We start from the raw sequence: 16,111 nt of genomic DNA, 5'->3' as shown, positions 1-16,111 counted from the left end.
GACAAGGCACAGTTGGTGGTACCAGGCCAGCTCCCAGCTGTTAAGAGTTGCTCTTTCCTTTCTCACTCTTAGATATCGGTTTGTCCTGTCCCCTCCTTCTTCCATGGTCATGTCACACTCCCTTGTCCCATTTTTGCCAACGTTTTACCAGATTCAAGTTCAGCACTGTAGACACCAGGAGGAATAGGCTTTGCTCACCATTCCTTTCACAATCAGCTTGTGTCATATATGCTGTCATAAAAAGATGTAGATTTAGTGATCATGAGGTCATTAAGAAAGCCAAAACATGTTGTTTAGATTTTGTTAGAAATACAGAATCTACTACTTTTCTAAAATCTTAGGATGTTTCTTTATGTATTTATCTTATTCCTTTGTTGTTTTCAGTTTTCTATCCCACATATCAGTGAAATCATATGGTTCTCGGCTTTTTCTGTTTGACTTATTTCACTTAGCATAATAATCTCAAGATCCATCCATATTGTTGCAAATGGCACTATTTCACCTTTTGTTATAGCTGCGTAATATGCCACTGTGCATGTATACCACATCTGCTTTAGCCACCCATCTATCAAAGGACACCTTGGTTGTGTCCATGTCTTGGCCACCATAAATAAAGTTGCAGTGAACATCAGAGCACATATATCTTAGACACAGTCAATAGTTTAGAGGATACAGGGGGGTGCTAGATGAGGGTAAATGGGATCAAATATGTGGTGATGAAAGGAGAACTGACTCTGAGTGGTGAATATACAATGTGATACATAGGTGATGACTTACAGAATTGTACACCTGAAACCAATGTAACTTTACTAGCCATTGTCACTCAATAAACTTTAATTTAAAAAAAAGAAGAAGAGGAAGAAGGCTCTCTCAAAAAAAAAGAAAAAAAATCTTAGAATGGCCAAATTCGATTTTCCACTGGTTCTGGGTCTGTCTTGGACAGGATGGCTAAACCCGATGGGCTTGCTTGGCATTGCCAAATGGTTGGTAAGACCTGGATCTTTGTAAATGGAGTGATGTTTGCCATAAATATGTTAATTATTGCCAACTATAAATGCTTAGTTTCTCAGAATGCTTTTGTTCAGAATTTAGGGAATAGAAATGTCAAATCAACCATTTACACTATAAAAATATGATTTGCCCATTGAAAATATTTGTGTCCTTATATATTTAGGCAATGTCCCCCACTTCCCCATCAAAAATTTTTAATAAAAATTTTTGAGTTATTTCTACAAACCAAGTCTCTGATAGTTCAAAATAACAATCTGTGTGTTGTAGTGCCTGAAGAAGAAAATCTACTTTTACCAAAAAGAAAAAGTAAGGATTTCGGATGAAATTAATTGAGGGGGAATAGAGAAATCACATCAACTTGACAAAACAAATAGCCCTAGATAATCTATTTATAGCCAGCTCTTGAAATTCCAGGTAATCTTAGTTCCTCTCTGAAGCAATGAACGCACTCTTTCAAAAGGGAAAAATCATATTTCCAAATAAAGAATACCTCATTGCTGCTTTACTATCCTTACCTCTTAATTTTCCTATATGTTGTCTAGAAATAGAAAATGTTTGGAAAGAAAAATACCACAAATATACAAAGAATACTCTGAGGTTTGATTTAGTTCAATCTTGACAGTCACGTTGAAGCACACAATTACTCTACAAATGATCCACTTAAAATATGTTTTAACCTCTTTACCTGGTGTGTTGACCATATATACCAATTCAGTAAAACAGTTTTATAAAAAGGAAATCCATATGAAGTAGATTAGTAGTGGGCAAATGTAAGTGTATTTTAGTTTTGTATCTAAAGCTGAAATGATAGACTTGACTCTTTACAACTTTTAAAAATGAAGTGTGGGGCATGGCCGGTTAGCTCAGTTGGTTAGAGCGTGGTGCTGATAACACCAAGGTTGCCAGATCCCAGCATGAGCCGCTGTGAGCTGTGCCCTCCTTAAAAAAAAATTAAAAAGAAGCATGTAGCACATAACTTTTTGGCAATCTTCTCCATCAGTGTTAGAATATCGGAAATATATTCCTTTCATTCCATTTGCCTTTGGTCCCATTTTAGAGATGTACAGATAAAGTAAGAATTTAGTCAGCCAGCTTATATTTTAAGAGAAACAAGTTTAAAGACAGTGTGGGTGGCTCCAGAAATGTATATGCACAGAACTGAGCTGAGGTACACAGGTAGGGTTTGTGGGTACACTGGAAAACATGGCTCTGTCTGACTTCTGCCCAGTTCTCCAACCATAACTTGATCTCTATCCCTCTGAGCCTTCAAAGTCCTGAGTGTCTGATCTTTCATGCCACAAACTAGAGTTCAGGTGCTTTGGTGTTAAAATATCCATGAACATGTGACTCTGATCTACAACCATTATTTTCCTGGCTTTTAAAGCCAGGTGAATTGTTTACGTAATAATTTAAAACGGCAAACTCTCTGTTGGATTTACTTGATGAAAAATAATCAAGAATAATACAAAAGGAAAAAATATCCTAATTGGGAGAAAGAGAAGAATGAAAAGGTGCTTCAATTTCATGAACGTGTTGTGGGAATTTATGTACACACAGACAATTTGTGTATGTGTATGAAATTAAACCAGTTTTTCGGGAAGACACACATCTGCAACACCTTTTGCCAGCAGACATATTCTGAAATAGCACAATCACAAGAATGGCATTTAGGTGTGTTCTTTCAGGGTTAACACACTACAATTTTATTCAGTCTGTTCGTGTGTTTAATTGCCTTCTGTTATTATTTTTCATGCAAGAAACCCAGCCAGAGAGCAGTGAATTGAAGCAATTATGTTTGGCTTGCATTCTTCCAAATGAGAACAGAGCCTACAAATTGCAATGAAATCTACCCTTCACCTGCACTTTCAATAATCTGCCGCAGAGCACATGCACAGGCAGAATAAAGGGCTTAGGACACTGCTCAGAGGAACCAAGCTGCCCAAAATAACTTGGAAGGAAAAAAGATATTGTCTAAAATACAATATGGTTACTGATTGACCATGATTGGTTTTAAGTATGCATATTATTCACCAATTGTTCATATGCTATTGCTCAGTACTTCTTTTAATCTTCATGTGATAATATGTGTGTGACATTAGTTACACAAATGGAAACAATGGTTAAAACTACAGGAAAAAGACTGAATCAAATTGAACTGAGTCTTAATATTTAGAGAATCATTGTAATGGTATCTGAGTAGCTGGACTACTATTTTTATGTGACTACTAAATGGTATGGAAATATCAATATACTGCAGCCAGACTTATAAAACCAACATTTTCACGTTTCTGATTTTATTAAATTCACATTTCAAAACTAGATAGTCTCTTTTCTTCCTTTCTTTTCTTCCTTCCTTCCTTCCTCTATTCCTTCCTTCCTTCCTTCCTTCCTTCCTTCCTTCCTTCCTTCCTTCCTTCCTTCCTTCTTTCTTTTTCTTTCTTTCTTTCTTTCTTTCTTTCTTTCTTTCTTTCTTTCTTTCTTTCTTTCTTTCTTTCTTTCTTTCTTTCTTTCTTTTTTTCTTTCTCTCTTTCTTTCTTTTCTTTCTTTCTTCAATATTTAACTCTGGTAGTTGTACAGTGATGCTGGCTTCCCTTCCACCTCTCCATGTTAGTTCCCCCGGGGTTGGATGGCCCAACAGGCTACCCAAGATCAGATCCCAGGCTACTCGAGGAAAGCCGTTCTCGGCAGGCTCAGAAAATGCACACATCTTCTAATGGCTCAGAATTCCTTCTCTGCAGTAATGCTCGTTTTATTTTTGTTTTCTCATTATTTTTCCTCAATAGTTACGTATGTTTATTTCTAAAATACTCATATATTTTACTGTCAGTTTCACCCCACAATTTAACTCCTCGCTCTATCACTGATTTATAAATTTATTTATTTCACATAATTGTTCGATTTTATCTGCTTGTAAAAAAAAGGGGTCTATTTTGGGTTTACCTTATATTTGACTTTTTTTTCCTCCTTATCTTTTATTTAGATTTATCTTCCTGTTCTTCTGTCAACTTGGCTGGGCTAAGGGATGCCCAGATAGGTAATAAAAGATCATTTCTGGGTGCATCTGTGAGTGTGTCTGGAAGAGATTAACATTTGAATCACTAGACTGAGTAAAGCAGATCACCCTCACCAATTCGAGTGGTATCATCCAATCACTTGAGGGTCTGAATAAGACAAAAAGGTGGAGAAAGGGTGATTTGGTTTCTCTGCTTAAGCTAAGAAATCCATCTTCTCCTGTCCTAGGACGTCAGTGCTCCTGGTTCTTGGACTTTTGGACTGAGGTGAGGAATTACACCATCACTCTCCCACATCCTCAAGACTTCAGAGTTAGACTGAATTGCACCACCTGCTCCCCTGGTTCTCTAGCTTGCAGATGGCAAATTGTGGGACTTCTTGGCCTCTGTAACCACATGAGCCAATTTTTATTAGAGAGAGAGAGTGAGAGAGAGAGAGAGAGAGAGAGAGAGAGAGAGAGAGAGAGAGAGAGAGATCCTATTGGTTCTGTTTCTCTGGAGAACCCTGACTAATACAGATACCCATCAAACTGTAATGGTGATGGTTACCTCTGGAGAGAGAGTTCGGAATGGGAATGGGGTGCATAGGAACCCCAATATGTCACTCTGTAAACTTCTTTAAACCATTTGCAATGAGGATGTATGTAAACCATTTGCAATGAGGATGTATTTGTGTATTATATGTGCAATTTTAAAAGTAGAAAGAGGGGGGAAAACAGCATGGAACTGCTGTGAAACCAGCAAAGTTTTGACAGATGGTCTGTCAGAACTACCAGGAAAAAAATGCAAACATTGGGAAAATAACGGAGAAAAAAATGTCAGGGAAATATCCTCAGTTAATTAACACTAAGAAAGAAAAGGAAGAGAGAGTTAGAAAAATAACCTAAATAATTAGAATCTAAAACTAAAGCAGGAGATCCGAGAGCTCTTGAAGAAGGGTTAACCTTGACCACAGCCCATTACATCTGTGATTTACAAAGGTCATTTTGTCAAAATGAGAGCATAGCAAGTCTTCCTTACAGCTCTATTTCAGAAAGGCTGGAAGGCATCTTTTCATTTCAACACCCAAGAGGAAACGACCATGAGCCAAGAAAGATTTAAATATCCTCAGAGAAAAGAGTTTGCCTTGCCAGCTTTTAAGGAGCCAAGATTGTCATAATGAACAAAGATGCTGAGCAGAGAACAGATTCTCAAGTAAAAGGCAAGAACCAAGCAGTAACATCTGCACGTCAGATGTTTGGGTTGTTTTGTGTGTGTGTGTGTGTTTTTTTAATTTTTAAAATGTTTATATTAGAAAATTATTTGATACGTGCCCCTTCAGTCAAAATCAGATCATGTCAAAGCAGCTTTCTGGATGTTGAGCTGTCCATGTCACTAAGCTCCGTTTTTCTTGCACATTGCCTAGCGGTTTAAAAACCACTTTATCATCATGCATTATCTCAGGGGGTTCTCACAAGTCTAGGGCTGGTACTTTTGACCTTTGTAAGTGGGGAAACCGTTTAAAGGAGTAGCTTCAACAGGGTCACCTCAGTGAATGGCATAGCTGGGCTGCAAATCTATGACTGCCAACTCCAAGGTCCCCCACACTAATCGCTCAGGAAGAAATCATTAACATATTTGATCCTTCCTTGAACAATACTTGTGTATTAGTACAAGAGAAGGAAAGTAGGTAGTTTTGGATGAAGGAGAGGAACTTGGATAGAACCTAATATGAAATAAGCTCAGGGAAGCAGGTACAGGAAGAAGTGAATGAGCAGTGTTGATTTAGCTGGAGGGTTTTCCATCTGTTACGATTAGGCCTATCAAATGCCACTGCAAAACTTTGAAAGAGGAAATGCCATGATCAAAACAGTGTTTAAGGGAAACTGTTTGAAGAATTCAGCACAGGAAGAAATGGGAAAATGGTGTATTAGAAACAAGGAGGATGGGGCTGGATAGCAAACGATGATGAGAATCAGAACTATCAAGCACTGGAAGATTCTCAAGACCCTGGAAAGAAGAACCATTTGGACTGTGACTAAAGAATGCAGAATAAGTCAAAAGATATGCACCAAAAGATATATGCCAAGATTTTATATCAATTGTACCAGCGTGCTAGTATGCTAGTGATGCCAGTAACGAAGGGAAATATTGAGAGAGTGGGTAGAGATGACCCAGCCAGTGACTGCTACATAAAGCTTCAAGGGTCAATAATCAAAGGAAACTTTTATAAGGAGTTGCTGTTGTAAATCTGGAGAAAGGTGAGAAATGAGTGCTAGTCTTTTATATCTGAAGGCCATTTATTAAGTTTTGGGATCATAACAAACAGGAGAATAGAGAACGACTCAGGCCTAAGAAACACTGGAGAGGTTCACCCAGCAGTAGCCAAAAAGGGATCTCCAGCCAAGCAGGCGGAATCGAGTAGTTAGTGAAGGTTTCAGCAAGTAGAACATCAGCCAAAGTAGGAGTGATATTAATATCTTTGCATCATTTAAAGCAGTTGCATAGTATTCTATTGTGTTGCTAAATCTTTATTTACTTAGCCATTTCATCCTTTTATACATGATATTTTGATTTTTTTCTTTCTCTTTCATCTTTGTTTATTGAAACAATGTCATAAGAAACACACTTGTACATATTTGTGTGGGGGGGTGTTTTTGATGTAAATTCCTTTTTTAAAGTACTTCTAAAAAACAAAACACTTGATACAGACAGCTGAATTGACCTCTAGAAAGTTTGTGCCAATTTTCACCCTGTCAGGAGAGCCTGACAGTGCCCATTTCAACACATTGCATTAATGATGAACACGTTTCTTCAATGTATTGCCAAATTGCTAACTAAACCAATGGTTTTTGCTTGATTTTTTATTTATTTTATTATTAATGAAGTTGCACACCTATGCATTCTTATTGGCCATTTGTTTTTCACAGAATTTTTAAATACCCTTTGTAAGCAAAATATGGCAATCACAGAAGCCTATTTGCAGGTATCATTTACTAGAATCTCAGAAAGAATGCTTTCTGCAAAATCTCAAGAAGGCTTTGTTCTGGTTCCTGTCAGGCTTTTAGCTGGGTAACAAAAGCATTTGGCTTCAACCCCCAATAGCTCTTCATTATTTAAATGATGGGATGGAAAACTCTCAGATGGACATCTGAGACTATGTCAGTAACGGAGACTTCGTTATCTTCCCCTGGATGCTGTTTTCTAGTCAGTCTTCACTGCAGTTCATCGAAAGGCTAAGCTGAATAGACTGTATATTGTATAGTTTACTACCATGTATAACGAAGTGCCACCACTTCCTTCAAGAAATAAGACATTAGAAGTGTTGGCTGTCGTTAATTTTCAAACAGAGCAGTGGGAATATTTCTTTTCCCATGGCTAGTGGTGGTAGGTTTAGGGAATGGTAGGAATTTCAAGCAGAAGCCATTTTGTTTAGGTGGATGAAATCACAAAGATTGCAATAGTGTAAGCCTATTTGATTTCCCAAATTTCTCTTCTAGGAACTCCTTCCTGCCTTTCTTACCCTTAAAGTTTATTTAAATTATCACCAACAGATTGGTTCTGCTATGGCCAACAGTCCAAAACTGGACCAATCTCAATCCTTGGGAATTGTAAAACTCTCTCACCAGGTGGCTGGACCTGTAGGCTAATAAAAATTTGAAATGTTTTGGCAGTTAGGTTTTCTCCCATGTGGAAACAGAGGAAGTTGGTCAGCAAGTCAAGAGAATACAGCAGATGAGAAATGGAACAAAATATGTCCTTGGTTAATTAGGATGCTGCAGGCTCTAGTTCCAATCTACAGGCATGTGTCCCTGCCTATATCTTTGTAACAAATTCTCTCAAATCCGTCCCCCACCCCCACTCCATTTCCATCTCCATCTCCATCTCCATCTCCATCTCCATCTCCATCTCCATCTCCATCTCCATCTCCATCTTGCAGACAAGAGAATTCTAAATAATACAACCCAAATCCCAATCCTTTTTTCTACCACCCTACCTTAAAATAACATGCTAATTATTTTAAACTGGTGAGGAAAAGATATATTTTCTCCCCTACTGTCCTTATCTCATCTGCTCACTTTTCTTTAGTAGAGCAAAATACTTGCAAATTTACAAGAACACTCAGAGTGCAATCAATTTAATTGTAAATGCAGTCAATTTAATTAGTAAATGTAATCAATTTAATTATAGGAAGATGTTGTTGTGTGATTGCCTTGGATATTCCTCTTACTCAAAAGAATTCAAAATCAAAAAAAAAAAATGAATTCAAAATCTTCTAAAGGGCATTCCAATTATTATTTTCTAGGTACAGTCTCATGAAGTAGGCATGTTTTGAGATAGACTGCTGAAAGATTTTTCCTGTTCAAAAATATTTCCCCATTTGGAGCGATGAGTTCAGTAGTGGTCATAGTTGTACAACCTTATAAATATATATATTTAAAAACACTGAATTGCACACTTGAAATGGTGGACTTTATGGTATATGAATTAAATTTCAACAAAAAATAATAATAAAAACAAAAACAAACAATGACAAGAAACCTGGCCCCAGTGGGTAATACATGTTTAAATTAGAACATGATGTAATAAAATTAAATTTCTTGATGATGTAATACAGAGGAAAAAAGATTTTCTCCCCAGCTACCAAGTCAAAACGCCTCTAATTCCATTATTAGAGAAATTAGTCCTTTAGGTAAGGCATTGCCACTTCTGGAAACCTCTATTAATGAGCAAATACATTTTACAGGGTTATATATTTAAAAAAACACACACAAAAAAAAAACCCAATATTGGCTGTTCCCTCCTTTAGTTAACTTATCCGGTGAGCAGCCATCACTTACCAGGACCTTGAGGAGAGAAAATATGATGGAAAAAAATAAGTTCTTTTCAATGTGGACAGTTGATGGCGGGAGGCATAGTGGTGAGAAGGTGGGCAGTGGTCAAAGAAAGGACAATGTGTTGCTAGGTCCTAAACAACTAAAAGGTAGCATTAGTGTTTGGGGTCATGATAGAGTAGTAGAGGATCAGACTGTGGGGTAGGGAGAAGAAAGAAGAGGAAAGAGGAGTATTAAAAAGGACAGAAGCTCTCAGGGGACTAATAAAAGTACTTAATCCACGCTTGACTTCCCTCTTATAATTGCCCCAGAGTGGATCCAGCCTGTTATCCTCCTTCCTAGAATTCTGCGCTTTCCATGGAAATTGATGTCAGAGACAAATCTTAGAACAAAACTAAATTACTAATGGTCCCTAAAACAAAATGGACTTTTTATTTCTCTGACAACACACTTGTTCTCCTTTGCTTGTTAACTGCTGATCACACAGCTTCCATTTCTTTGTTCTCCCAGTGGTACATGAACTTCTTGAATTCTTGCCACATTGCAGAATGACAGGATGGGGTTTCCGAAATAAGGTGTGATGGATAAGTCTCAGTTACACAGGCAGCCAAGCACTGAAGTTTTCACTAAGTGAGACCTTATTCCAAAGAAAGACTCTATATTAAGAAAACACAATGAAAATGAATTCTTTAAAAACAGTATTTATTAATCTTTTAAAAATAATTAAAATGGTATCAATTTTCCCATCCAAGATTAAAGTGAATTTAGAGGTAGAGGATCTTGTTATTTAGTATGTGCATAGGAAGTTTAGGTAGCATGTTATTTTCTCATCAAAATGTCTTAGGATAAATTTGTCCTAGCCTTTATCCTTGCCCATGTAAATAACTGCCTATGAGCCATGATAGATAAATTGAATTAGCTACTGCTTGAGATATGACCAATTATATTATATGAATACAATGATAATGGTTAGGTACTAAGATAGAATTGCTATAATACTAACAGCTAAAATTTACTAAGTATATACTGTGTACCAGGATTTCTTCCAAGCATTTTACACATACTAACTCATTTAAAGTTTTACCACAACTTTGTGAGATAGGACTACTAATAGTATCTCCATTTACAAAATGAGGAAACTAAGGCATCAGCCTGCTAGTGGCAGCTGTAAAATGAAGCAGGAAGATCCCATATTTAAAGTACAATTCAAAGAAGCAGACGGGCTTGGTTAGTTATCCCCTCTCCCTAGAAATTCTCCTTTTGACACGAAAGGTTGGAGGTGCTGGGTTTTATCTCATCATATCAATTCTAAGGTACGTTACCTTAAATGCCTTGTCCAAATGCCCTACGACCCTCATGCTCCTGTATGAATTCTGTGGGTACAGACCTCGAATCTCCCAGGCTAACATGAACTCGGAGGCTTTGCTCTCCTTACCGAAAAGCCATGGGAAGGGCTTCTGACTTTATTCAGAGTGAGATGGCTAGTCATTTGAGCATTTGAGTATAGGAGTGTCATGATTTTATTTTTGCTTTTTACAGGTCACTCTGGCTAATGTGTAGAAAATAGATTAGGATGAGGGTAAGGACTAAAATAGAAAAACTAATTAGAAAGCCATTGAAACTATCCAGGTGAGAAATAATAATGGTCTAGATCTGGGAGGTGGTAGAGGATGTCTGAAACAGGCACTAAATACAAGTCCTTCAGGCACCCATATGTAGCATGAAAATAGTGGGGAAGAAAGACATATTCTACTCATCAGTCGGATTCCCCTGCTAGAAAGCAACATCTGTTGCTTCCTTAACCTTCTCTTGATAGGCCGAAGACAACCTGAAGCAAAGACCCAAATGAACTGATTCTGCTATCTTTATCTTGCTGCTATGTTAGCACGTAAAGGTCATTGAATCTCTCTCCCTTGAGCAAAAAAAGTTTAAAAATTTGCAGAGTCCATTTGAATATAATATATGCTAGAAAATTAGGAGAATGAACTGGAAGTCAATCTGCAATGAAACTTTTATATTTCTTTGCATTCAGTTTAAAAGCCTCAATCACCTAACAGTTCTATAAAGCAATGTTGAAGAAAACAGTTTTAAAAAAGAAGAAAAAAGAGAATGCATGGGCAACATTGATTTCAGGACAACACAGAAACTTTATTCAAGATCCCTAGTCTTGCCATTTTAAAATAATTTCAGGGAACTGAAAACATAGTCTCCCACCAGAAACCTCTGCACTTCCCTTTGTTGCTGTTGTGCATTTGTATAGTGAAAACCACGACTTTGGTGTCACATATGCTTGAGTTTGCACCTTGGTGTGGCTGTGTGACTTTGGGCAAGTCATCTGGCTTATCTGAGCCTTGGTTTCCTTTTCTATAAAATAAACATAATATCACTTACCTCATAAGGTTATAAGGTTTAATAAGATTACTTTTATAAGACAGCAACATAATACCTAATATATAGTGGGCATTAATAAATACCAGTTTCCTTCTTCTGCCCTCCTTCTTGAGAAAGGGAAAATGAAGACACTCACGATATATCTTCTCAAGCTCACAGTTAAAGTAATTCTGTTGTGTTATCTGTCTTCACGCTCCTGCCACCTGCACAAAGAGAATACCCAGGTACACAGCAACAGCCCAGTGTAGTACTTATGAATCTGACCTTAGTGATGATGATGATGATGGTGATGACGACGATAGCTGAAGCACGTTAGTTAAGGGCTCACCCTTTAGATCTGTCTTTAGATATTCAGGTATGTCCACCTCCTGGCACAATGCCTGATGCATATAGAGAAATACTACTCAAAGAATAGCTCACTTCACTTATTTAGGATCCACTAAAGAACCTCTTCCTACATGTCACAAAAGGAAACAAGTGTCTGTTTTTAATTGCTTAGCCAGAAACACTACATGTTTGTTCTATTTGATGAGAAAGATTACACTTCTGAATCCGCTGTCTCCATCTCACTAATAGAGGAACAGCACAGCTCAATGGGCTGGATGAGAACTGCGCCTCCAAATCGAGTGTGGTTCCGCGCAATTTACAACCAATTATTTAGCTATTAAGAAACAAGTCAGTTCCTTAAAAATTCGAGATAGCTTGCAGTCCCAAAAGCATTGGGATGGGCATTCCATGCTGCCCAAAACCTCATTGCTTGCTCTCAGGGAACAGCCACGAGTGTGGTGTAGGGAACGTGGTATGAAGTAGAAGAGGAGGAGAAAGGGAGGTGAGGTCATAAGATTTCATGTCACGGAATTTCCCCTAGGGAGAGTCCTGAGTATATTTGGAAGAAATACTTTGATAAGCTGCTTGGAGAGAAGGGTGAGGCATCAAGGTCCTGCTCAGGCAACAAAAGATAAAAATTGAATGGCTCTATGGCTATGCATGAAGCAAGGAGAAATCTATTTTTTTTCTCCGAAGAAAGGGAAAAGCAAAGGAGAGGGAAAAGCCTGAGCAAGTAGGATGACAGAAAGCCTTACACTTCATAAAACCTCAGATAATTTTACAGAATCCACAAACACTTAGTGTAAGTGAACTTTTTGTAGAACTCCGTGAAAGGAGAAAGACAAAGAGACCCCAGCTAACAATTGTGTTTCTTCGGAAAGCCTCATCCCCTTACTGACCCATTCTTCCTTTAAAGGGTGGATGATGGTAACAAGAGACCAGCCACTTCTTCAGTCTCTCTGACTAGCCCCCAGCTTCTCAATCTTTCCGCCTCTCTGTTAGATGGCTATGTTGTTGACCAAAAGGCAGGCCTTCAAATTCTAGACATCTTACTGTCCAAAGGTATAAAAGCAAAGCTGTGAGACAGGTATGGACATTATCATTCCATCTTGGGGGGAAATGAATTGAAGCATCATTATGTGATTTGCCAAAACAACTCTCTGAATTTAGCATTGGTGCCATTGGAATTTCTGCCAAGGAAAAACATCCAATCAGGGTGATTGAGCAAAGTGCTTTTCTCCTGCTATGATGATGCTGAACTTAATCAAAAAGCATTTATTAAGTACTTAATTCCGTGCAGTGTTGTGCTGGATGCCCACAGAGGGAACTGTGCGTACCTGACCCCTCCTCTCCTTCCGGTTACAGTCTAGAGAAGTGGAGGTTGGGGGAGAGACAGGAAGGAAGCTGAAATTTCATGAGTTCCTCATTTGTACCAAGTCCTCTGTAGAGATTCCACATGTGATTTAATCCTTATGGTCACCTTAGGAGATAAGTATCATCTTGTCCATTTTATAAACAAGAAAAGTGAAGCTCGGAGGGGTACATTGTAGAACTGGAATTCAGGCTGAGTTTTCTGACTCTGAGCCTGTTTCTCTTAACACCACATTGCCTCTGGGAGGACAGGTTGTTGTAGGGAAATATGCTCAAAGTCAAAGGACTCCTTGAAACACTAAGACAGCTTCCAAGCATCTGGGGATGGAAGGCAGAGATAATGCATGTCATGTAACTTGGGATCGAAAAAGTATGTCTTGCAGGTATTCTGAAAAATACTTTTTTATTCAAACTCTAAAATCTGAGGCAGAACACTTTGCTTATTATCTTAGGCTTGAGGTACACCAGTAAAGCAGCAATCTGAGAAGTAGCTGCCCCTTTCTCCTCTTCCACCTCCCCAGGCTATTTAGAGATTCTGAGAATGCCCTTGGAATTTAAGGCTTATACTTGGGACAGTGAGTCGGCCATGACCCAGGAGCATTCTGCGAATAAAGCTGCAAGGCTGCAAGGTAGGATTCACAGCAAACCCGACCAAATGAGAAATCTGCCTAAATGAGCTATCCACTGCTGTTGGTGGCCTGGCAATGTGCTGAGGACCCAGCTGAAGATTCTGTCACCCTGTAGCTATTTGCTTACTGCCTGGCATTAGTTTGCCACTAACTGCCAGCATGTAATGTTTGTATGTTTGCTGCCCTGCCTCAGGCACCTTACACTATTTATACTTACACCTTATACTATTTGCTGCCCTGTGCCCCTTACTAGACCTTTTGGTGTTTTACATACATCTTATTATCCATATCTCGATGGAAGTAATAAACAGCACAGGTGACATCCCAGTTCAGTGCCCCCAGGCTTCTCCTCACTATTTTTCCGTACCTCTCTCCTCAGCTTTTACAAGTGCGCTTTTCTGTTCTTCCTCCATTCCTCTCATCTCTCCTCCTTCCCATAGCTCTCTTTCTGTCATATCCTTTTTGCTCTATTTATCCCACTGCCCATCTTCCCATTCCCTACCTTCCATCAGTATTTCATTTTTACACCTTTTCCCTCATTTCTCTTTGGCTGAGTTCAATTCAATCCCTATTTTTCACATGTTCAGTTCTGGGCTGTGTGTGATGAAGAGTGTCTGAAGTTTAGTTGCGGGGAGGGTTTCAAGGCATAACCATGAAACTCTTAGTGATTACAGAAAATAATTATTATTGGAAGTCAGACAGAAAAATGGTGTGACCTAGGATCTAACTAAGTAAGAAAGGCTTTTGTCTTCTTTTAAGCTTCCAAACTCTGAATACCGGGCTAATTTCTCACTCACTAAAGGATAAAAATGTGAAAATTATGAGAAATGTGAAAAGTATGAAGAAAAGAAACTTTTTTTTTTTTAATTCAAGGTTGTTATACTTTCAAGTGGCTGAAGAAAGGCTATACTAGGGAAAGAAGAGGGGGCCAGCACACGCATGTTAGGGAATGGACAGACATTATTTCTGATAAACAAGGTCAGTCTTTCTCTTTGAGTCATGGCACTGCTTGGTGTTGAGAAAACCTTTACCCTGTGAGTTCTCGATTTCTTCAGTCATGGGGAATTCCTCTTCACATTTCTGTTGTTTGTTTTCTTCATTTCTTTATTTCTTCAGTTTCAATTCCCAACTTTGCTTCAATATATATATAACTCAAAAACCAAGTATGGGGGGCCCGGCCCAGTGGTTCAGGCGGTTGGAGCTCTGTGCTCCTAACTCCGAAGGCTGCCGGTTCGATTCCCACATGGGCCAGTGGGCTCTCAACCACAAGGTTGACAGTTCAATTCCTCGAGTCCCACAAGGGATGGTGGGCTCCGCCACCCCCCCCCACCCCCGCAACTAAGATTGAACATGGCACCTTGAGCTGAGCTGACGCTGAGCTCCTGTGGTTGCAGCGTGTCCTCTCAACCACAAGGTTCCACTCCCACAGGGGATAGTGGGCTGTCCCCCCTGCAACTAGCAACGGCAACTAGACCTGGAGCTGAGCTGCACCCTCCACAACTAAGACTGAAAGGACAACAACTTGACTTGGAAAAAAATCCTGGAAGTACACATTGTTCCCCAATAAAGTCCTGTTCCCCTTCCACAATAAAGTCTTTAAAAAAAAAAAAAAACCTACTATGTTTCAGGCATGTAGATAATGAGGTAGGTTTTTGAGTCATTTTTCCCTCATTTTGTTTCTCTTGGTTACTTTCAAATAGAGAGACACCTTCATCTCATAAATATATGTTCTATTTATATTGTTGGATATTTATGTTTAAAATAAAAAATTTCTAGTAACTTTCCAAAGCATGATTCCTTTCCAAACTATTTTTAATTGTAAAAATGACATACCTGTTCTAGAAAAATACTTCCACATATGCACCAAGAGGCAAAGGCGTATATAAAGAAGGAAGTAGAAGAATGTTCATTTATAGCATTACTTGAAATATCAAATAATTGAAAGCAAGGTAAATACCAATTATTTGAGGACTGGTTAAATAAACTATGGTATCCATAATTAGAATATTATTCAACAACTTAAAAAAATGAAGTGGATCTGTGTACATTATCCAAAAATAACAGAGCTCTATAATGTAGAAAAAATAGTTAAAATGTTATTCACGAAAAATGTATGTGTAATAGAAAAACCAAACATTTTAACATGCAAATTTATGCTATAAAAGTAGTATATAGAAAAACATTGGCAATGCACACACACTGCCCATTGTGTAGTCATGAATTATCTGTTTAATTAAAAATTTAAAAATTAAGTTCAAAAAGTCATACATAGTAAAAATTTCAGAGTGTGGAAAAATTTAAACTGGAAAGAAAACATTCTTCTACATTCTCAGTAGTGGTAACCATGAATGATTCTGGCATTCGAGGTCTGACAATTAAGTTCGCAAACTCATCCTAGAAAAAGTGCTATATATCTCATTGCTGAATACCACTACAGTTACCTTCGAAGTACTTCCTGGGAAGCTATGCACCGTCACCAGTGCCTAGTCCACACTTCAAAGCAATTTTGGAACTCTTTCTCTGGAATGGCCATCAGACCTATCATGGTATTACCCTT

General features: G+C 38.3%; 1 long non-coding RNA gene across 4 annotated transcripts in view; it reads left to right on the top strand.

Annotated features, from left to right (window-relative positions):
• Positions 1-5,168, top strand: part of LOC308508693 — a 31,680-nt gene extending 26,512 nt beyond the window's left edge. The window contains exons 4-5 of one of the 4 annotated variants that reach the window (XR_013995063.1): positions 4,252-4,289; positions 5,045-5,168. This is a non-coding gene — a long non-coding RNA (uncharacterized lncRNA). Of the gene's footprint in view, positions 1-2,768; positions 2,891-3,991; positions 4,005-4,251; positions 4,393-5,044 lie in introns of those variants that run through there. The other 3 variants (XR_013995064.1, XR_013995065.1, XR_013995066.1) reach the window with 3 other exon arrangements.
• The last annotated feature ends 10,943 nt before the right edge of the window (positions 5,169-16,111 follow it).

Source organism: Rhinolophus hipposideros, assembly GCF_964194185.1.
Source record: "Rhinolophus hipposideros genome assembly, chromosome: 16".
Taxonomy (NCBI): Eukaryota; Metazoa; Chordata; class Mammalia; order Chiroptera; family Rhinolophidae; genus Rhinolophus; species Rhinolophus hipposideros.
This window is presented reverse-complemented; position numbering and strand designations above follow the sequence as displayed.